We start from the raw sequence: 22,780 nt of genomic DNA on the forward strand, positions 1-22,780 counted from the left end.
TTCGACAGTAATGGTAAGTGCGGTTGAATGATACAATTTACCACATCTCACCGCATTAAGTTTCAAATACTTCAAACCAAAACCCCAGCGACTGACCCCTCGCCTATGTCATCTTCCCCTCAGCTTGGTTGACTGGAGCCAAACTACTTCAGTCTGGTTATCTTTCTGGAAATGGTCTGCACCTTGTCTCATTCCTATACATCAAGAACACATACATATGTTGCCAATGTGCATTTCAGTATATAAAACTCATATGTAGGCCTATATAATATTTTTTAAATAACCAATTAATACTTCTACTAGGACAATAAAGTTAGACATCAAACTCAGGTGTTTTATAGGAAAAAGGTAAATATAATTTTCATGGATTTTACTCCACAGCTTGTACTATTTGTACCACAGTATGTTTTACACTTCAAAGAAAGTGCTTAATTTTTTAAGTTCCCATAAAGAATCCTTACCCAAAATAGGGACTCTGTTTATGGTGGCCATATAACCGTAATTAAACACACCCATGTGTTGCCTGCTACAAGCTCTTAACACGGAACAGCGGCAATACAACCCCACAAAATAGAGTTGAGGGGAGAGAAAGGTCCACTGTAGATTCACATATATTTTTTAAAAGCAGTTTACCTTAAGATCCCACACATAAACAGCCTGCTTTGGCCTACGGTATCACCTTCTATATACTCCAGCTAATATCTATGTGATAAAGCAGCTGTTCACTTTGATAAATCCAACATTTACTACCTGTATGCATATTCATCACTTTACTCAAAGTGTATCAATTCTTGTTGAAATCAATGTCCAATTCTGAGTATCTTAAATCTCAAAAACCTGAAGCAAAGTACCTGACACGGATTAAAGACGACAAGGGTAGCAGGAATTTCTCCCAAAAATGTATTGGAAAATGTGGTATTCAAATGAAATGTATTGGGGATAGTATAATATCTAACGTCAGCTTTCCTGATAACTTCAACCTCTTTAATTAGCCTCTATTGCATCACTTTGGATGGGATTTATATTTGTAGCACTGCTGGGGTCTGGAATGGCTGAAGGGTGAAGCCTGGGAGAGTACCCCGGCAAGCCCTGTGTAAGGCAAGCATTCACAAGCCCCGAGCAGGCAGGCATCGTAAAAAAAAACTGCCTACTAATCATTTCAATACACCGCCCAGCCAGGCACCTCTGTACTCATCCACTCTCACACTGAGATAGTGTTATGAGCAACAGTGTACTAGGGAACAACTGGTTGGGTAACGCTGTAATATTATCTGCAGAAGAGGAGAAGAACAGGTACTGCATTTTTATGAGAGGGAGGGGCCCTCCCCCCACCCGACACAAAAGACACCTCATTTAGATAAATGGAGCTGGCATCTCATGGGGAATCTTCCTCATAATTTCCCTTGGAATCACAAACAGCTGTTGTTTAACTAGATCATATCAGTATCACATGGCTGCAGGCCTGAAAAGTAGCTCCTCCGTCGCTCCTGATTGAGCTAGATAGTCATTTTTTAAAGTTGATCTCTTTCAGGTACTTGAATGTTACCGCCGCCTCGTGAGACGGTGTACATGCCTGCGAAGCGAAACCCGAGACGCCAGCTATTAAATATTTCTTTAATAAATCTCCCGACCTAGGCCTTAAAGTGAATCTAAGCCCGCCGCCAAACACCCGTAATAAAGAAGGGATCCGTCTTTCCGTCTCTATCCTGCATGCCGTTGTCCAGGAAGTTTCAGCCTTCCCGTTCCAGCGTTCCCAGGCTCGCACACTCCTTCCGTGTGTTGAAGCTTGATTACAAACACATGGCATCATCTCTACACAGCCAGCTCGGAACAAAAAGACATGCAGGCAGGCAGACAGATGTCACATGCCCTAGACTGCAGACAACCTGTAACAGACTTTTCATGTAGTCCATCCATGAATGTGTGTTAGAGTCAATCAGTCTCATTTTCTAGCAACTGTACAATGGGGGTTCCTCAGGGATCCGTCTTAGGGCCAAATGAAGTCCCTATGTTTCACTGAGATTTATCCTTTTTTTATTACGATTGTATATAACTTTTTATTACTTACTGTTATTTTGATTTCACATTGACTTTGATATTTACCGTTTTATTATTGATATTTGTACTACACTGTTGAGGAGAGTTTGCAAGTAAGCATTTCACTGTACCGTTTAAACCTGCTGCATCCTGTGCATGGGACGATAAACTTTTAATTAATTTTGATTTCAAATCAAATGTTACTTGTCACATGCACTGAATACAACAGGTGTAGACCTTACCGTGAAATGCATACTTACAAGCCCAAAACCAACAATGCAGTTCAAGAAATAGAGTTAAGAAAATATTCACTAAATAAAATAAAAAAGAACAAGAAAATGACAATAACAATAACAAGGCTATATACAGGTTTACCGCTTGCCGTGCGGTAGCAGAAAGAACAGTCTGTGACTGGAGTCTTTGACAATTTTTTGGGCCTTCCTCTGACACCACCTAGTATATAGGTCCTGGATGTCAGGAAGCTTGGCCCTAGTGATGTACTGGGCCGTACGCACTACCCTCTTGTTGCACCTTACGGTCGGATGCCGAGCAGTTGCTATACCAGGCGGTGATGCAACCCGTCAGGATGCTCTCGATGGTGCAGCTGTAGAACCTTTTGAGGATCTGGGGATCCATGACAAATCTTTTCAGTCTCCTGAGGGGAAAAAGGTGTTGTCGTTCCCTCTTCACAACTGTCACGTGTGTTTGGACCATGATAGTTCGTTGGTGATGTGGACACCAAGGAACTTGAAACTCTCAACCCGCTCCACTTCAGCCCCGTTGATGTTAATGGGGGCCTGTTCGGCCCTCCTTTTCCTATAGTCCACGATCAGCTCCTTTGTCTTGCTCACATTGAGGGGGAGGTTGTTGTCCTTGCACCACACTGCCAGGTCTCTGACCTCCTCCCTATAGGCTGTCTCATTGTTATCGGTGATCAGGCCTACCACTGTTGTGTCGTCAGTTGAACTTAATGATGGTGTTGTAGTCATGCTTGGCCACACAGTGGTGGGTGAACAGGGAGGACAGGAGGGGAATCAGCACGCACCCCTGAGGGGCCACCATGTTGAGGATCAGTGTGGCAGATGTTTTGTTGCCTACCCTTACCACCTGGGGGCGGCCCGTCAGAAAATCCAGGATCCAGTTGCAGAGGGAGGTGTTTAGTCCCAGGGTCCTTAGATTAGTGATGAGCTTTGTCGGCACTATGGTGTTGAACTCTGAGCTGTAGTCAATGAACAGCATTCTCACATAGGTGTTCCTTTTGTCCAGGTGAGAAAGGGCAGTGTGGAGTGCGATTGAGATTGCATCATCTGTGGATTCTGTTGGGGCAGTATGCAAATTGGTGTGGGTCTAGGGTTTCCAGCATGATGGTGTTGATGTGAGTCATGACCAGCCTTTCAAAGCACTTCGTGGCTACCGACGTGAGTGCTACGGGGCGGTAATCATTTAGGCAGGTTTCCTTTGCTTTCTTGGGCACAGGGACTATGGTGATCTGCTTGAAACATGTAGGTATTACAGACTCAATCAAGGAGAGGTTGAAAATGTCAGTGAAGACACTTGCCAGTTGGTCCGCACATGCTTTGAGTACACTTCCTGGTAATCCGTCTGGCCCCGCGGCTTCGTGAATGTTGACCTGTTTAAAGGTCTTGCTCACATTGGCTACAGAGACCGTGATCACATAGTCGATTTGGTCATTTCTCAGCTGGTTATCCAAAATCAACTCACAAAATATTTAGTGTATGAGGCTCATGAGGGAATCAAACCTACAACCAATTGAGCCATCTCAGTTTGAGATGGCTGTGAGTGATTTGGGATTTCAGTTGAACAAAGATTACTAGTGCTCTACTCTTTTCTATTCGTCTCCGACCCCCTACAATGACTTCCTGCCAGAGTGCATTCACCAATCAGCAGCCAGCTGTGAAATTGGCATTGAGAGTCAGTAGTCGGTTTCCCCGGCTCTCCGGGATGGACAGGAAATGGCTCGGATTGGCCGGCCGCTGAAAATGGATCACCTGCAATGTGTTTCCACCCCATAGAACCCGACCGCATCGGAAAGGCAGGGAGTTAAGCCTGGATCACCATAGCTTAGTCTACTCTACTATTTCTACAATCCACTTGTACAATCTTCTAAAATGTGATAAAAAAAATATGAAGCTAGCCAAATGAATGTCCCACTTTAGTATCTTACTTTTACACACACACACACACACACACACACACACACACACACACACACACACACACACACACACACACACACACACACACACACACACACACACACACACACACACACACACACACACACACACACATCATGAACAAGTGACTAAAATCACCTAATAGTTACATAAATAACACACAAAGTGTTTTTGTCTAAAAGAGCCCCATTACTGATGTTAAGGGACGAGGACAAAATTACTCCCCTATAGCAAAGTGCTACATTTTCTCGGTGGCCGGATACTTTTACAATAATGGCTGCTACTTTCCCTATGTAACACTCTCATAATTAGGGTTTACTTCACGTCTCCTAGAGGTATTTCTGGGAAGCGCTCGCTTGCATCATACGTGTGTTTACACTTCTGCTAGAGAAAGTCTTCATTGGGATACTGCTCACGACCTGGTCTACAGAACAGAACAGGAGTGTTTCTACATCTTCATGCTTCAATCAAAAGCAGAAAAATGAGTGAAGGACACAGAAATGCTAATTATAGTGTTCACCCGAGGCCCGGCTGGCGGCCGATCTACACCATGTGAACTTTAAATACCATCACTGCTCGTTTCCATAACCTGTCAGTCACTTACTGTGAAAGGGCATATGTTGGACTCAACTCTTAGTCATTGATTGTATCCCTGAGTATGGGCTATGGTATGACGCAGTGTCATACAGTACTGTTGTCTATTACCCCCAACAACTCTTTCTCTATGTCAATCTAAGTCACTCCAGCAACTGTTGTTTCACGGAATAACTTGCTGAAGAAGTGTGTGTGTGTGTGTGTTTGTGTGTGTGTGTGTGCGCGCGCAGGCGGGAGAGCAGACAGAGTGTGTTGCTCTGGGGCGTAGCTCAGGGGAGGTGGTTTTCGAGTACAGCGCAGAGGCCTTCGTCATATTCATGTCACATTACTGGTATAATACACTGCTTCAGTCTAATTAACTTCTCCTGGGACTGGCCTTGCTGCAACAGCCATGCAGGGTGCTTTTCAGGAAAACACAGTGGCACAGTAGGGGCTCTGACCTTGACCCTCTGCAAGGACGATGCGTGATACGGAGAAAAAATGTATATGATATTGTTGGGCATAGTATGTCTTATCAATTAAAAATCACATTAAATTGTATTTGTGACAAATACAGTTTACAGCAGGTATAAAGTTGCAGTGGAACGCTTATGGGCTAACTCCGTCAACATTTGCAGTCCAATATCAAGTAACAAGTCCTAATAATTATTCTATAATCACATTTATACAACAAAACTGTATTGCATTGCATGTATTAGACTGTCCAGATATGTTTCTTATAAGGTGTGTGTTTGTGTTAGCGTGGCGCTTCAGTGGAACACAATGGGGAGCAGCTAGTTTCTTTGATGACTCATTGAGAGTCATAAGGTGAGTCACTGGGTGTTACATTCCACAGCCAGCGGTTTCCTCTGTGAGCTCAGTCTTAAGACACGCATCCACTCCAGGTGCGTTGGAAATGAAACACGTGAGTAACTGTCTTTGGAACAAACACTTCAGACAGAGGCATAAACTACAAATAGATAGAGAGATGTGAAGACGCACACACCCACACATTCACACTGTGATTCGAACCCAACCCAGCCCACAAAAAAATGAGCAAAGAGCGTGTTAATGTTAGTAGCATAGGATCCCACAGGGATAATGTTCACAGCACTTTGCAGCTCCATTGTGAATATGTTACGGCAGAAGATCAGCGGAGAGATCTACAGTTAATGTGACTTCCTTTGATGACCTTCGCTTCTGTGCGGCCCTTATGCACAGTGTATACATGGCGTATTACTCAAAGGACTGTGGTGACAAAAGTGTCTCCGAAAGCCCTGTTTTCATTCCAGAGCGCCGGGCCAAACTTGACAGTCTGGTTTTTCGCCAGTGACAAGCGGGACCAAAAGGTCAGCGACTTCAAAGGCGAGCCCGGCAGCAGCGTCAACACAACGCTCAGCCCTGACTGCCAGCCTACTTCAGGGGGGATTTGCGTGGGGTTATGAGAAATCCTTGGAAAACAGGCGTCAATAGACTGTGTGGATTGCGCTGGGTGCACTTTGCAATCAGCACCTCTGGTTTCAATGCACTTGTCCAGGTAAGGACTGACAGACAGACACACACACACACATACACACACACACACACACACACACACACACACACACACACACACACACACACACACACACACACACACACACACACACACACACACACACACACACACACACACACACACACACACACACACACCAACTTGCCAAAGTCACATTCAACTCTCCACCATAACTCAGTTTTTCTTTTAGAGGACCTTTGTGGAATTTTTTTGGGGGGGAATCTGACAAAAATATACAAAACAAATAAATCAATAAAGCTAATATATGCTCATGCATAATAAATATGAATCAAACTTTGAGGAAGCAAAAGAGAAAAACAACTTCTCTATCTTGTGAGCAGGGGAGATTTCTGTCCTTATCAAAGTGGCACAGGGCAAGATTAAAGAGTCCAAATCCCCTGTGTCCTATCCTTCTCTCTCTCTCTCTCCCTCTCTCTCACCCTATAGCAGTGGGCGCTGGGTGCCAGGCTCTCGTCCTCTCCTCCTCCATCTCTCCACCCATTCTTTCTTGGAGGAGGGCATATTAATCACTCCAGTCAGGGGGACCTGCATCCTGAGCCATATTTGCTCTTATTCCCTCCTTTGTCACCATGCAGATCTACTGTCCCCGGCGCAATTAGCAATTTAGAGCGTGGTCTGGGATGTTATCAATAACTACCGTCCGTCGTGCTCTCTAAAAGTGTGACTTCACAGCGGCTTCTGCGGTCATTCTGTTTACACTCTCTTCTGCTTAGTGATTGTTGTGTATAGATGTTTTATTAGCGACTTGGCCTTATGAGATATGACTATGATGTGGGGAACGTTAGAAGACGCTATTTGGTTGGCTTGTTTTATCTGTTGCAGTGTTTACCAGGTGATGAATGGATAACACAGGTGGATTACTCACAGGTGAGTGAGTATTCATTGGGTCATAGCATTGGCGGCTGTCATTAAGAACTGGTTTGGGGTTTATGACATCACGTCTTATTGCTGCACAGATTAGGTTACTGCTAAATGACAGCATTTACCATTTGTATTAAGATCACAAAAGTATAAACAATATATATATATATATATATATATATACACACACACAGTACCAGACAAAAGTTTCAACACACTTACTCATTCAAGGGTTTTTCTTTATTTTACTATTTTCTACATTGTAGAATAATAGTGAAGACGTCAAAACTATGAAATAACACATATGGAATCATGAAGTAACCAAAAAAGTGTTAAACAAATTCAAATATATTTAATATTTTAGATTCTTCAAAGTAGCCACGTTGCCTTGATGACAGCTTTACACACACTTGGGATTCTCTCAACCAGCTTCACATGGAATGCTTTTCCAACAGTCTTGAAGGAGTTTCCACATATGCTGAGCACTTGTTGGCTGCTTTTCCTTCACTCTGCGGTCCAACTCAACCATCTCAATTGGGTTGAGTTCGGGTGATTGTGGAGGCCAGGTCATCTGATGCAGCACTCCATCACTCTCCTTCTTGGTCAAACAGCCCTTACACAGCCTGGAGGTGTGTTGGGTCATTGTCCTGTTGAAAAACAAATAATAGTGGGACTAAGCGCAACCAGATGGGATGGCGTATCGCTGCAGAATGCTGTGGTAGCCATGCTGGTTAAGTGTGCCTTGAAGTCTAAATAAATCACAGACAGTGTAACCAGCAAAGCACCCCCACACCATCACACCTCCTCCACCATGCTTCACGGTGGGAACCACACATGCGGATATTTAACCTTTATCAAGTCAGTTAAGAACAAATTCTCACTTACAATGACGGCTTACCCTGGCCAAACTCAGGCAACGCTGGGCCAATTGTGCGCTGCCCTATGGGACTCCCAATCACGGCAATAATATGGACTTGGCCTTTTACCAAATAGGGCTATCTTCTGTATACCACCCCTACCTTGTCACAACAAGGTAGGGCTGGAAATTCCACAAATTAACAAGGCACACTTGTTAATTGAAATGCATTCCAGGTGACTACCTCATGAAGCTGGTTTAGAGAATGCCAAGAGTGTGCAAAGCTGTCATCAAGGCAAAGGGTGGCTACTTTGAAGAATTTCAAATATAAAATATATTTTGATTTTGATTTGTTTAACACTTTTTTGGTTACTACATGATTCCATATGTGTTATTGCATAGTGTTGATGTCTTCACTAGTACTCCACAATGTAGAAAATAGTAAAAATAAAGAAAAATCCTTGAATGAGTAGGTGTGTCCAAACTTTTGTCTGGTACTGTATATCTCTCTTTGCAGTTTCTGAAGAAATAACTCAAAATAACATCCAACTTAAAATACTTGCACTCCGATACAAAAATCATGACCTAACGAATATTAAACAAATGTTCATAGCTTCCTCACCCTCCCCTCTTCATATCACTAGGGCCAATTCATTACCCCTCGTCTAATTCAGTCCAATTGAAGCTGTATATTATTGAAGCCAATGAGTCCAGAGGGCCCACACATGGACTGATGCTGGGTTCAGACTTCAGCCTTCATGCAGTGCCTCTCTGCGCCTGCTGTGCCCACTGTGCCAGGGCCAGAGAGCAGTGTGGACAGCCATGGCTCTGACTGGCGTATTCTTGGCTGCTAAACAGGGGGAAGCAGAGCCTGCGAAACTTAGGCCCTCAGGATGTTCTGTCCCCATGCCAACGCCAGAAGTGTGGCTGGGAGATAACGGCCCACCACGTGCACTGGTACACTTTACACACAGAGCGAGGGAGGGATGGAGGGAGAGATGGAGGAGGAAAAGAGGGGAGGAGGGAGAGAGAAAGGGGAAGGAGAGGCGGGATGAGAGAGGGAAAGAGAGATGTTCACTAGAGAGATAGAAAGACAGAAAATTAGGGAGAGAGAGAGCAACCACAGTCTCGGCAGGATCAGAGATGTAATGTTCATTCCTCCTGAGAGGGATCTCAAGGTTGCCGTCTACTCACATCTCGATTTAGTGTATATACGTGGTATACAGGGCTAATTATTTAGACATGGTGTACGGTGTACTTCTTCTGCTATCGAGGTCAAGGCTGTGTTGCATTATGCGCAACCAGTTCACATAGAATATGCTAATGTTAACAGCATTCTGTGCGCAGACACACACACACACACACACACACACACACACGCACACACAGACACACACACACACACACACACACACACATACAAACACACACACACACTGAGGGCTACATGTTACACAGAGGGAATTGGAGATGCATCTTCAGTCAAGTTGCCCCCCTCCTCCTCCTCTCTCTCTCTCTCTCTCTCTCTCTTTCCGTCTCTGTGGTGTCTCATTGGAAATGTAGAATGGAGGAGCTTGGGGCCATGTGTGGAGGCTTGGCCAATTATAGGGATTTTCATCAGTGCTGGAGCTGCTCGTTGCTGCAGGCGGAGAACAGGCAAACCAGCCACGGGTCCCTGGGTCAACACTGTACTCTCACATCTCAACACAATGAGCATACCTGGGAGATGCAGGAGAGAGATTTGCACAGTAGATAGATGGAGAAATGCAGCACCGACTTTACAGCATATCGTAAAAACATGGACCGTGGTACTGCATACAGATAGATCATTTCATGGCCTGGCTGCTATAGCAGCCACTGTTCTACCAATGGTGAATGCTACTTGATATCGCTAATACTAACTTAATGTGTATAACACTATGACACTGACATTATATTGTAGGCTCATTACTGCTGATGATAATGATTAGAAAAATATTAGATTACATGCACATAACAACATGTTATCTAGTAAGAAGAGGTTTGAAAGCTGTCCATGCACTATAATAAAACTGAACAGCGGACAGCTTTCCTTCAGTTCCCTACTACTACTACTTACCTCACTTCACCTGCAACAAGCTGATTGAACTAATTTCCAAGTCATAGTCAGATAATCTACAAATGAGGAGGAAGTGAGAACAACCAGAGTTTTGGGTGCAGCTGGTGAGCTAAACTGTGGAACTAAATGGCCATGTCACCCCCAGCCAGCCTCGTGTCAGGCTGATAACCCATTGAATTGGCTTTGGCTTACTAAAGGTTACAGACCCCATGCAAGGTCTAAGACAACGCTTCACTCGTATATAATTAGTAGCTTGCGGGAAATTCAGCAGCAAAACTGGATTAAGCAAGCCCCGAATCTTCTTAAGTAGTAGGAATCAAAGCATGGTGAATGTTTGCCCTAGGTTTTGGCTCGGGGATGAAACGTTTGGCCCGCTTCATGAACTAGAATCAACATCAGAAATGTCTCTGTGAATTATCTGCCTTTGTGCTGAACAGAGTCTCTGATAACACTGCACCATGTTACACTACAAAAACTCAAAAATGGCTGCAAATTGAGTGACTTGGGAAAGGCACCAAACTTGTGGCCCGTTCCGTGGTGTTGCTGTGTGTGTGTTAGCGCTGGAGGCTAGCTTGTGGCAGAGGGGGAGATTCACACCTCCACGCACGCCGGCTGAGAAACCGCTAACCACCAGCATTTCCAACATAGCCCCAACGCAAGTAAACACGTCTCTTTTTTTTTAAGGGAAAGTAGTGAGCACATCCAAAAGTACTGCTGGGGGACTCACAATGCTCCTGAACAAACACTGTTGGGATTGCTAAATGACGCTTGTCATCCAAACGCAAACAAGTCTTCGATACGATCGGAGGGGATTAGGCCAGGGTTGTCAAAATGGAGAGAGAGCAAATAAAATGAGGTGGTCACTTCTCCTCTCACAATCACAGGATTTCGCTTAACGCTCAATGAGGAGGGGGGGCGGGTTGATTTAAAAAATGCCAATACAGACTCCTATTTAAAGAGGGACAATTGGATATCAGAACCATATTTATTTCCCAGAATGCAAAGGGGGCGAGAAAGAGAGAAAGAGAGAGAGAGAGAGCTCTAAATCTGTGTCAAAAAAGACATTAGGCTTGGGCGAGATGTTCATTTAGCGAACCAGGAGTGAAAGCAGGTACGTTGGCCCATTAATTAAAATAATCACATCACAGGTGTTAGAATAATTCATTAACTCATATTTAGTTAATGCTTAATTTAATAAGTTCTTGTTGGTCAGGAGAATTGAGAAGGAGGGAACAAAACGATACAAGGAGGCTATTAAACAACGACGGCTGAATTGTCAATTTGTGTTTCGGCGTTCCATGGGGGAAACATTGCACCCTTTTAAGAGATAATATATCATTTTATGAAAGACCAATGGGATGGAGGGATGGAGAAAAAAGACAAAAACGGGGTGGGGGAAAAAATCAAGTTGCCTTACTATTTTTAACTGACCCATAAATCTGTTTTTAAATTCCCTTCCATTTAAAATACCCTGGTGAAGGTTTCCTTCTATCGCACAGTGCTGTTAAGTACCACAATCCATGCATAGCGCTACATTTATCCTAACAATGTAATTGGTCCAGCTCCCTCGGCTAGTGGCTCAGTTACTGGCCCTCCCCCAGGCCTAGAATGAAGAGAAATCCCAACCCTCCGTGGGACTCGCAGACATGGAGAAAGAAAAACTACGACTAGGCTAACGTCAACTACACGCCTGCTAACAACTCCACTGGAGGAGGGGGGGGGGGGGGGGGGTTCTGCCTAGTCTCAGCATGGGCAACAGATGAAAAGAAAGGCCTGCCACTGCTCTTACACACACATACACAATCCGAGCTGGCCACTCGGCAGCGAGGCGCGGCGCAATTATGAGGAGGAGGACAAAAGCTTCACAGACAGAGCAACAGAAGGGCCGGCTCCCTGTTTCACCTGCAGCTAAATATATAAAGCAAAGGGGAGGATAGAGGGTGGGGGCGCGAGAGGCGCATAATCAAGCACTTGACTAATTTGGAAAGCTCCAGCTGGTTTGAGCCAGAGGGCCTGAGGAGCAAGAAAGTCTGAAGCACCTTATTGATGGACCCCCACCCTACACACACACACATACACACACACACCTTCCTCTATCTACCAACATACCCCCCCAAATACAACACCACCCGCAATATAACCCCAACTCCACCCCCTTCCTCCCCCTCCTCCCAATGCCCCTCCCTGCACCAGCAGCACGCAGCCAAAACAAAGAGCCAGAGACATCAAACGCTACAAAATGTCAATATGTTTGGCGTGGGAGTGGGGTCGGGGTGGGTGTGAGGTTGAGGGTGGAGGTGAGAATCTACCATGTACTCCCTGGTTTGCGTGCCTTCCATATTTACATATCTGCATTTACATTCACGTGCAACCCATACAACCTATCATGCAGCCGGAATGGGCCACAGAAGACAATGGTATGGGTCCTTTACGTGTGAAAGGCCATCTGAAGTGTCAGTGTCAATAACCCTGATGCTCCTTCATATACAGTACACTAAAAGAATCCTGTTGTTTTTACGGTAACTTACTGGCAGCCAGTTACCTGTAAGTTAACATTGAAAAAGTACAGTATGATACCGTAAATGCCAAAGAAACTTTGGTTTAATGGTACATTACTGTAAACGTACAGTAATTTACTGCTAAACCAAAGTTTCTTTGGCATTTACGGTATCATACTGTAATTGTCTTTACAGTAACTTCTTTACAGCTGCCGGTAAGTTACCGTAAAAACAATAAGATGGTTTTTTTTACAGTTGAAGCTTCTAATATCACTATATCACTATCCTTTTGGACCCAGACTTGGCGCTCCGGTACCGCTTGGTGTTCGGAAGCAGAGAGAACAGTCTATGACTTGGGTGACTGGAGTCTCTGACAATTGTTTGGGCTTTCCTCTGACACCGCCTGGTATATAGGTCCCAGATGGCAGGAAGCTTGGCCCCAGTGATGTACTGGGCCGTACGCACTACCCTCTGTAGCGCAGTTGCCATACCAGGTGGTGATGCAACCCGTCAGGATGCTCTCGATGGTGCAGCTGTATAGCTTTTTGAAGATCGGAGGACCCATGCCAAATCTTTTCAGTCTACTGAGGGGGAAAAGGTGTTGTCGTGCCCTCTTCACAACTGTCTTGGTGTGTTTGAACCATGATAGTTTGTTGGTGATGTGGACACCAAGAAACTTGAAACTCCCGACCCGCTCCACTACAGCCCCGTTGATGTTAATGGGGGCCTGTTCGGCCCTCCTTTTCCTGTAGTTCATGATCAGCTCCGTTGTCTTGCTCACAATGAGGGAGAGGTTGCTGTCCTGGCACCACACTGCCAGGTCTCTGACCTCCTCCCTCATCGTTGTCGGTTATAAGGCCTACCACTGTTGTGTTGTCAGTATAGGTGGAGGTTTTTACATTGGCATTCAGCAAGTGAGTGAGTAATGGTGTAAGTCCTGCCATGAAGGTGCTGGTTGATACACACGTTAGCTAACATATGTCAATAAAGTTACAAACAAACAGGGATAAACCCAGACCTATATAGATGAGATGGTCTCCCGACTAACCTGATATTGTGAGAAACAATATAATTTTTTAGTAGTCAAAGCACGTACGTGCACACACACACACACACACACACACAAACTTGCACCAAATAACAGAGACCCATGTGGGCGGAGGTGTTCTCTACCCCTCTGAACAACTAACGGAAGATCCCTCAGAGGGTGATCAGGTGAAGGTTGATGCTCGAAAGCACAACAGCTTTGGAACCCAATGATACAAGCAAGATGCTCAGGGGAGGAGAACAGAGATAAAGAGAGAATATTTGAGAAAAAGAGAAAGAAAGATGGGAGACAATGGGTCAAGAGGTCAAGCGGACTGTCTCTATCTGAGGGGTTAGAATAAAGACAGAACCTGCGTCCCAAATGGCACCCTATTCGCTACATAGTGCCACAGACACTACCCAATTGGCCTTGGTCAAAAGTAGTGTACTACATAGGGAATAGGGTGTCATTTGGCACACAGCCAGACAACTGCCATTGAGGGAGAGGTTTTGAGTCTCTGGTGTACGGGTGCCACTAGTGTGTCCTAGATTTTTGGGGGGTTGATTAGACTGAACGTTTATAAGTCACATGCACAGGGTCGCAGATGTATTCACAGGGAACATTGAAATTCTTAAGCTCCGAGCTCCAACAGTGCAGGTCAAAAAAAGAGAAGTGAATGAGACAATAATAATAACAATAATAATATATACACATTTCCATCTGTAGCAATGATACATGTATACATGTCCATGGGGGGGGGGGGGGTAGAATATCCATAGGGGGAGCAGCAACACGCATGTCTTTTGACTTGCAACAGGGAAGTATAAAGTAACTGTAGCATCATTTGTGGGTGATTTTATGAGGATCCATGGATGCACAATAGACTGTCAATATAAAGTTTTACCGAGAATACTGAATAGGAACATCAGGCAAATTGTAACTAAAGTGAAGGGAACCAATGAAGTTTAGGGCATGTTCCCAATCTGCAAACTACTTGGTAAACCTTAGTACTTTCATGGTTACCTGGGGTGTTTTGGGGTGACAGTGTTTTGATTTCCACTGCTGCCATACTGAAATGTTGGCTAATTCAAAACATATGGCCATTTTTACTAGATTTACGTCCTGACAAGTTTTTTTATTCGGTTGGCAGGTGAAGTCAAGAGTACGAGGCCTGTATGTGAGCGTGTGCACACACACTTGTACAGACACGCGCACAAACAAGTCCCCCAAGCTGGGGTGTGGTGGTGCCCACTGAATGACAGGCACCTGAGCGGACCAAGCAGCCCTGTCAAGCAGCCCTGTCAAGCAGTCTGTCACATGTAGTTTCATGTGCTCTTGATTTATGAACTTTTGGCTGTGCCCCCGCTGGCACTGTGGCAACACATTTAAAATTACATTTCTCTCTTTCTCTTTCACGCGCACGGACACACACACACACACACACACACACACACACACACACACACACACACACACACACACACACACACACACACACACACACACACACACACTAAGTAGCTCCCACACACAGCGGGAGGGCCCGGCGCTGGGTTCATATCCCTGTGTTTAATTTGCTCTGCGCCGCCATTAACCCCACGCAAAACACTCAGCACCCCAAAAAAGATCTGAGGGTGAAGTGGCAAGAGCACGGCCCCAACCATTTTTCAATCATCACACAACCTGCCACTGCCAAGGCAGCAGCCAGACGTGCTAGCTGTCAGCAGCTCCAACACTGTAATAAATTAGGCAGGCAAGGCCACTGTGGTGGCATGCTGATATGGTTCATATGGTTGTGCTATAAACATGCACTGCACACATAGGTCTGTTGATTGTAGGCATACCTGTAGACTATTCATACTATTGATAAGACCTTCACTCACACACACACAATTACAAATACTCAACGTCCATATAACATTGATTATCTATGCATTGTCACTTTACCTCTACCTACATGTACATATTACCTCAATTACCTGGACTAACCTGTCCCCTAGCACATTGACTCTATACCGGTACCCCCTGTATATGGCCTCGTTACTGTTATTTTATTGTTGCTCTTTAATATATATATTTTTTTCATTTGTATTTTTATTCATTTATTGTTTTCTTCAGTTTATTTAGTAAATACTTTCTTAACACTTATTATTTCTTAAAACTGCATTGTTGGTTAAGGGCTTGTAAGTAAGCATTTCACTGTAAGGTCTACCTACACCTGTTGTATGTGGCACATGTCAAATACAATTTGATTTGATTTGACTTCCAAAGATCCATAGATGTACAAGGGTATAATACACACACACACACACACACTAAAACACCTACAGTCCATCTGCACCTTCACCCACCCCATGTACCACTCACATGTAGCCTACACAGAGCCGCAGAGAACAAGGGCCAAATTGGATTTCCGAGGATTATTGTGTGATGAAAGATTGTGTGTTTTTCTCATCTCCCCACCACAGTTAGTGTGATTAAATAAAACCTTGCCCAAGTTTCAATAAATGTATTATAACAATTGCATTGCCTTGACAAAGATTTAGGGACTGGCGTGATGGGATTTGATTACTTTGAAACGTTGAGGTTTTTTAATGTTATTTCTGCTTCTTTAAGTTGAATGTACACCTCCACTTGAAGAAGTTCAAAGGATTACTCTGCTTTTCAACACATGGTTAACAGTACTTTGATGACGACACCGGTGGCTTGAGTTCAGTCCCAGATTGTAAAAGTACCATAAGGAACCATATCCAAAATAGGACCGTATTCCCTATATAGTAGAAAATATAGTTCAACAAGCTACCAATTACTTCACACTGGAAGAAGTTAAGCAACACTTAAGCAACCCTTAGGAAAATATAGCTTACTTAAAGTTACTTAGAAAAAATTACTTGAAGTTACTTAGAAAAAATTACTTAAAGTTACTTCGTGAAAAATGATTGCATCTAAATCTGAAATGTCATAGACTACAAATTGCAAGAACTAATCACTCTGGAGTCAGATATTAAGAGAATGTGTGATTAGCATATTAAACACAAAGTGAGAATTAGGCACCTATTTTATCAAACAAAAGTGTAGTTCCAGTAGTTAGCTACACCACTACATGGCAAAAAAGTAATTACCTACAGAAAACACTACCAAGATTTGAATTAAGTTAAACTACCACCAAGCTACTTCAAAATGTAATTAAATTATTATTTGAACAAAATGTAGTTTAATATTCCCCAACACTGTGCCCTTTCAGATGCTGACTTACGAGTACAATAGGCTAGTAATCACAGGTAGGGGGAAAAAGGGGAATTAGGTGTATGCATACTGTCTGTCTGAAGAGAGTCTAGCAGAATGACCAGACAGGATTACTAAGTCTAGATGAGTGCTGACACAACCAGAGTCTACTCTAGTGTTCCTCCATATGGGGTGACTCACAGGTGGGCCTGACGCATGCTTTCCACTGCATCATGAAAGAGCGCGAGAGAGAGCGGTTCACCCAGGTGTGCACGTTGGTGTGGGAAGATTCCTTGGAAGCCTGGTTTGATTAAAAGTAATGTCGGCCTGCTCATTGATTTACCACTCCAAGGGTGAGAAGCAGACAGTTTAACGGGCAGACCCAACCCCAGTTTGTTCTTGGCAGGTGGTGACAAGCAGAAAAATATCTTCCACACCTTTTTCTTCTTACCGAGTTAACTTCTGGCGCAACACATGAGATTGAATATCGGTTGGGAGCCACAGATATCCTGAGTGATCGTTAGCTACACTGGGATCTGTTTTCATCTCTCTGTGTTCCCACACGCCACTCAACTCACACTGTAAGACCACATCGCGTAATCACAGAGAGGCAAGGATGGATCCTGCTGAGTTATGTGGGTATCTGCCTGTCTGTCTGTATATACACATACTGTATATGACTGTGTCTGTCTGTCAATACACACATACTCTATATGACTGTGTCTGTCTGTCTGTCTGAGTGGATTTGTATGAGTACTAAGTGTACTGTGTGAGAGTGCTGGTTGCCCCTGATACTGCCTGACATAAGCCCACTACAGCAGTACAGAAACAGAGTGTGTTTTCCTGTCTGGAGGCACATTGCTCCCACAGCTGCTTCCCCCCTCACCTTGAGTCATAGAGCGGCTCTGCTACTGCCAGACCAGTGGCACCACTTCCTGTTGGGCATAAACAAATGATAATGTTAAAAAGTAGCTTTCTGTGTTGGAATGGTGTGGGCGTACACCAACAACAGAATGGTGTGGGCGTATATCGGTCATAAAAAAATATTCATTCACGTAGACCACTGATTGGTCAGCTCATCCTCTGAGGAAATAAAAAATCTAATCAAATTATATTGGTCGAGTACACATTTAATACATATCGTGGGTGTAGAAAAATGCTTATGTTCCTTGCTCAAACAGTGCAGTAATACCTAACAATACAAAACACGCAAATCCCCCAAATTAAAATACAATTATTAAGAAATATATAAATATTAGAACGAGCAGTGTCAGAGTCCGGACTATAAATATATACATATATGAAGGTGTGCATAGACATTATGGACAGTGTATGAATAGAAAAGGTGTACACAGCAGTAGTTATATAGGATGAGCCTTAACTAGAATACAGTACAGTATATACATATGAAGTGGGTAAAACAGCATGTAAACATTATTCAAGTGACCAGTGTTCAATGACTACGTACATAGGGCAGCAGTCTTGGGTTCAGGGCAGGGTACTGGGTGGAGACTGGCTTAGTGGTGAGTATTTAACAGTCTGATGGCCTGGAGATAGAAGCTGTTCAGTCTCTTGGTTCCAGCGTTGATGCACCTATACTGTGCCCGTTTCTAGATGCTAGTGGGGTGAACAGGCAGTGGCTCGGTTTGCTGAGGTCCTTGATGATCTTCTAAGCCTTCCTGTGACACCGGGAGCTGTAGATGTCCTGGAGGGCAGCCAGTGTGCCCCCGGTGATGCCTCCGTCAGTGCCCTCACTTTCTCCCTGTAGGCTGTCTCGTCGTTGTTGGTAATCAGGCCTAACATGGTTGTCGTCTGCAAACTTGATGATTAAGTTGTAGACGTGCCAGGCCACGCAGTCACGGGTGAACAGGGAGTACAGGAGGGGACTGAGCAGGCATCCTTGTGGGGCATAGCGGTTGTGTTGTTGCCTACCTTCACCACCTGGGGTCAGGAATTCCAGGAGCCAGTTGCACTGGCTGGGGTTCAGATCTAGTAGATGAACAGATGGGATAGGGGAGTGTGCAGTGCGATGGCGTCATCTGTGGATCTGTTGGGGAGGTATGCAAAAAAATCCAACCAGGAAGTGTGGAAATCTGAGGTTTGTAGTTTTTCAAGTGATTCCCTATCCAATATACAGTGTCTGTGTGGTCATTTTGCACTTCCCAAGGCTTCCACTAGATGTCAACAGTCTTTAGAACGTTGTTTCATGCTTCTACTGTGAAGGGGAAGAGAATAAGAGGTCTTGGAATCAGATGACTGAGAAAATGACATGAGCTCAGTGGTGCACGCACCCGTGAGAGTTAGCTGTGTTCCCTTTCCTTTTTGAAGACAAAGGAATTGTCCGGTTGGAATATTATGGATGATTTATGATAAAAACATCCTAAAGATTGATTCTATACATCGTTTGACATGCTTCTACGAACTGTAATATAACTTTTTTGACTTATCGTCTGAATTTAATGCGCGAGCACAGTGCATTTGGATTACTCGACTGAACGCACAAACAAAATGGAGGTATTTGGACATAAAGGATGGACTTTATCGAAACAAATGAACATTTATTGTGGAACTGGGATTCCTGGGAGTGCATTCAGATGAAGATCATCAAAGGTAAGTGAATATTTATAATGCTATTTCTGAGTTTTGTTGACTCCACAAAATGGCGGGTTTGATTTTGTGACTGAGCGCTGTACTCAGATTATTGCAAAGTATGCTTTCGCCGTAAAGCTTTTTTGAAATCTGACACAGCGGTTGCATTAAGGAGAAGTGTATCTATAATTCTGTGAATAACAGTTGTATATTTTATCAACGTTTATGATGAGTATTTCTGTAAATTGATGTGCTCATTCACCGGAGGTTTTGGGAGGCAAAACATTTCTGAACATTACACGCCAATGTAAAATGGGGTTTTTGGATATAAATATGAACTTTATCGAGCAAAACATACAAGTATTGTGTAACATGAAGTCCTATGAGTGCCATCTGATGAAGATCATCAAAGGTTAGTGATTCATTTTAGCTGTATTTCTGGTTTTTGTGACGCGTCTCCTTGATTGGAAAATGGCTGTGTGGTTTTTGTTGTCCAGGTGCTGTCCTAACATAATTTACTGCTATGCTTTCGCCGTAAAGCCTTTTTGAAATTGGACAGTGTGGTTGGATTAACAAGAAGATTATCTTTAAAATGGTGTATAATACTTGTATGTGTGAGAAATTTGAATTATGAGATTTTTGTTGTTTTGAATTTGGTGCTCTGCTATTTCACTGGCTGTTGGCGAGGTGGGAAGTTAAACGGTCTGTTTGAGATTGTCACGACTCCTACCGAAGGTGGCTCCCCCTCCTGCTCGGGTGGTGCTCGGCGGTCGTCGTCACTAGCCTACTAGCTGCCACTGATTCCCTTTTTCCCCCCCGTATCCGTTATTGTTTGCACCTGTTCTTGTTGGGCTGATTAGCGGGGCTATATTAGCCAGTAGGCCCACCTGCTCTGTATTTTTGGCTTGTGTTCACGCTGATTGTATTTATGCGCTAGTGCGTGGTTTTGCGCCGACTGTTTTCTGTCCCCTGTGTTTGGGGCACTTTGTTTTGTGTGCGCTCTGGATCACTGTTGGGGTGGGTTGTGTGTCGCCGTTGTGCTCATTAAAAGCCACTACCCTGTATTCGCTGCTTCCTGCGCTTGATTCCTCACCCACTACACCCAAGCCTTACAGAGATAAGTTTGCAGTTGGGATTTACAACAACAATTTTTTTCTTCTCAAATTTATGTTTTGGCCACAAATAGTATAGGATGAGTAAACAACATTCTTTGGGTATGAGTTAAAAGAATATGAGTTCAAATAAAAATATTTTAACTGAACAGTTACTTTAATAATATATTCAATGAATACAGGTATGGAAGTTGAACAACGTACAATGAGGACCTCGTAAACACACACACGCACACCCACACCCACACCCACACACCCACACCCACACCCACACCCACACACACACACTTATTCTTCCGTTCAGGGGCCAACAGCACGGGGACTGTGAGGAGAGGGCCATATTTATCATCCCAGCGCCAGGCTGGCACCCCCACTCAATCACACCGCCTTGTCAGAATGGTCAAACCTCATTCACATCTTTAAACATTCAATCACTGGCTTTACCCTGACCACAGACAGACAGATAGACAGGTATAGCCCTCAGCTATATGTGACAGGCCTCTACTTTATCCAAGCTCTCTCCCTCTAACTTGGGATAGCACACATTATACCTATAGCTCATCTACTATCTATCTACATGTCTCTTGTATCTGACATCTGATCCAATGAAATTCACAGAACTGAAGTCACACCCAATGAGAGGTGACAGAAAGACATAACAGAATAATAGATAGTATTCTAAAATATTCTTCATAATGGTGTTTCTGACTACTGTGTTTGAGGCGTAGGGCCCCGTTGCATAGCTCACAGTAGAGTAACTCTCTCTGCCTGAACAGGTCTCCTTGGAGGGAAAGGCAAAAGGCTTTCATTTATCCTGAATGGAAGACAAAGCACAAAACACAAGTCCCCAGTGGCCCCCTGCACTAGGAAACTACGCGAACACCTTGCCCCAAATATCTGATCTTGGAGGAGCAAAAATAGCATCCGCTGTATTTGTTTGCTGGGACGAATTCTTCCAATCCCCAGACATTGTCTTGTCATTGAACATTTGCCGTGGTGTGTTAGGAATATAAAAATGTGTTTCTATAAAAAAAAACACATAGCATACTGCTCAAGAACAAAAAGATAATTGTATTGATTTGGATGTGATGTGCAGAAGTTGAAAACTCTCACCTGGGTTATAATGTTTGCTGTCAGATGGGCTATATTGACTGAGTTGTTGACGCGGGAGCTCTGCTCAGAAATGGATCAATGAGTTGGTTTGAACTCCGCATGAAAAGAAGAAGCTCAGGTACGGTAGCTCAGAGTAAAAAACATCACCAGGTTCCAATGGATATGAGTTCAGTACCTTTGAGCCGAGAGAAAGAGAAATGTGTGTGTGTGTGTTTCTGTTTGTGTATCTGAATGTGTGTTTATGTTTATGTCTGTGTCTGAGACAACGAGAGAAAAAAGTGTCTGGTATGGAGGCTGTGAGAAAGTGAAAGTGACTGCGAGCCCCTGAGCCATAGGACTGAACATAGCTGGTGGGTTTGGTGGGGCGGGAGACTCAGTAAGCGAAAGCTGCACACACTGACATCAATTACACTGAAGTAACTAACAGTAAATGGCAGTTGTCAGTTAGGCTTGATGGCTTGGGGAAATATTTCCTCACCTGAAGGTTATTGGCCAGCTCTGAGGAAGCCAGGTTTTGCTTGTTGCAGAGCAGGCCCACTTTCTCTCTCTCTCTCTCTTTTTCACTCCTTTTCCCTCTCTCCTCTCTAGCTCCGAGCTATGGTAAATCAAATAGATTTGCATGATGATAAACATGCTGGGGCAGCAATTTGAGTGGAACAGCACTCACATTTATAAAAAGCAGAGCAAGATGAAAAACGCGCACACACACACACACACACACACACACACACACCTATTGCTACAGTAAGTGTACAGGGGGAGTAGCAAGACGAGAAATCCAAACGGCAGTCACAATCGCTGACATCTCCAGGACGCTGTATGCCTGCCTGCCTGGTTACATCCCGTCCAGCATGCCACAAAGTCAGCTAGCCTTCAGCCCTGCTCGTAAAACCAATGACTAATTTCCATTCTCTCTGCTGCCATTCAGCCTCAAGGTGGACACAGTCTGGGCTCCCTCAGCACACACAGATACAGAGGGGGAGGCAAACTCTCTCTCTCTAGCTCTCTTTTTGC

At 44.1% G+C, this 22,780-nt stretch overlaps 1 long non-coding RNA gene across 1 annotated transcript; it reads right to left on the reverse strand.

Annotated features, from left to right (window-relative positions):
* Nucleotides 1–7,861: 7,861 nt before the first annotated feature.
* Nucleotides 7,862–22,119, reverse strand: LOC115195592 (uncharacterized). Its single transcript, XR_003878714.1, has 3 exons — nucleotides 21,767–22,119; nucleotides 17,839–17,887; nucleotides 7,862–7,895 (listed from the first exon to the last, which is right to left on the reverse strand). It is a non-coding gene; the product is annotated as an uncharacterized LOC115195592 (long non-coding RNA).
* Nucleotides 22,120–22,780: the final 661 nt, after the last annotated feature.

Source organism: Salmo trutta, chromosome 6, assembly GCF_901001165.1.
Source record: "Salmo trutta chromosome 6, fSalTru1.1, whole genome shotgun sequence".
Classification (NCBI taxonomy): Eukaryota; Metazoa; Chordata; class Actinopteri; order Salmoniformes; family Salmonidae; genus Salmo; species Salmo trutta.